This window comes from Trichoplusia ni, chromosome 20, assembly GCF_003590095.1.
Source record: "Trichoplusia ni isolate ovarian cell line Hi5 chromosome 20, tn1, whole genome shotgun sequence".
NCBI classification, from domain to species: Eukaryota; Metazoa; Arthropoda; class Insecta; order Lepidoptera; family Noctuidae; genus Trichoplusia; species Trichoplusia ni.
The window spans coordinates 3,063,871-3,065,827 of NC_039497.1; the positions used below are offsets into that span (position 1 = coordinate 3,063,871).

The 1,957-nt window shown below is 33.0% G+C and overlaps 1 non-coding gene across 1 annotated transcript; it reads right to left on the reverse strand.

The window, feature by feature from the left end:
- Positions 1 to 978: 978 nt before the first annotated feature.
- On the reverse strand, positions 979 to 1,051 carry Trnaa-agc. The gene has a single exon. It is a non-coding gene; the product is annotated as a tRNA-Ala (tRNA).
- Between the last annotated feature and the right edge of the window lie 906 nt (positions 1,052 to 1,957).

The window sequence follows — 1,957 nt, forward strand, 5'->3', positions numbered from 1 at the left end:
TATAATTTATGATTTATACCTGCCCTGTTTTTCCACATTTTCCATTTCACCTTCGTGACTTTTTGTAGATCTTTTTATGTTGTTCATAATTGTAGAAAATTATTTTGATCTAGCTCTTGGAGTTAAGTCGGCGTTTGCAATGAAAGTATAAAATAAAATTATTACACGAAAAGTGGTAATTGTGAGCGAACCTTAAGAGATAGACATACACCCTCGCGGACTTTTTAGTAGATCTCTTTATGGTGTACAATATTGCAAAAGATTATTTTGAATTATCTCTTGCGGTTAAGCCAGCGTTTGCAATGAAAGCGTAAAAAATAGTGAATACATTTGAAATCGCTTAAATTGACTATGTTCCTGTACGAAAATATGCATAGATTATATTTAAAAACCTTCTTCATAAATCATTTTATCTATTAAAAAAAACCGCATCAAAATCCGTGGAATAGTTTCAAATATTTAAGTAGTTAAGGGGAAATAGGGAAAGAAAAAGCGTTTCTGTTTTATTTATAATATGTAGTGATATATAAAACTCCTGTATCACGATGTTAGTTACCGTACTCCTCCGAAACGGATTAACCGATTTTTACCAAATTTTTTATGCGTATTCAGTAGGTCTGAGAATCGACTAACATTCATTTTTCATACCCCTAAGTGTTAAGGGTTGCTCACACTAAAAAAATATATAATATGGCATTAAAAATACATACAATTAGAAATAATTTATTAGGCTAAACAACGTTTGCTGGGTCAGCTAGTATTTTTATATAACTAAGCGCCTATTTCAAAATCACTTATTAGCTATCTGAATTGAAAATAGAAAAAAAACTGACATTCTTTCTATGAAACAATCCGTCAAGTAATTTACCGGGAGTTTATTTGGCGGTGGTGAAACAGGCCCTAAAAATAATAATAAAAAATATGCATGATATATACGAAATTTTTTACAAAAATCTCGAAAAGAAGAAGAAGGATAAATGGAGGCGCCGGGTATCGATCCCGGTACCTCTCGCATGCTAAGCGAGCGCTCTACCATCTGAGCTACGCCCCCGGTGGGAACAGTTTTCAAATTATCCTTCTTGTCGAGTCAGTCTGTTAACGTTTTTGCGTTTATTTAAATTGTGCGTGTATTTAAAAAAAAATATTTAATGGGGTTATGTAGAGGTTTAGATGGACGAGGGGATGTGTTAAAAATATATTAAAATTTTGACCACTGACCAGTATAACAGCGATTTTTCGTTACAGGGACTATTTTTTACTACATTTTGAGGGTTTTTTCTTGTTTGAGAGCCAAAATTTCATCGAAAAATATTAATTTATACGCAGATTTTCTTTAGATAAAATTCGGCGATTTTCAAATAGAAATGCGTAGCAACCGCCAAGCCAGCGAAAGGTACTGACAGACGTGCTCAAAAATAGTATGCTAATAAGCTTGCTTAAAATTAGCATGCTCTGCAAACTGTTCACATTTTCCAGAAATAGGCATGCTTGATTTAAAGCATACTCCTAAATAGGCATGCTCAAAGCAAACGATTATGTAAGTGACAAGTGATTATGTAGATGATAAGCGCGCTTGGTCTTAGTATTGTCTCGGTACATGTGGCCTCCCTGGTGGTCGACTAGATCAATTTTATCTCACTTGCTACTATTAGTTTCCACGTCTTCATTCCTGAAGGTTTTGACATGCCTTGACATTCCTGTTAAGGATTTAATTAGGACTACATATTATTTGATGTATGTAAAATATTCATTTTTCCTTTTTTTTCGCCTTTGCCTTGTAAATGCATCAACAGTGTAAACCCCAGTAGAATTTACCTTTTTTCCATTGTTGGATTTATTATTATTTTTTTATCATTTTATCATTTTACGCTGTTCTTGCATAAACATAATATGATTTTTTCCCACTAGTTCCGTTAATAAAAAAGTATCGATAACAAGTACAGTCACATACATAAAT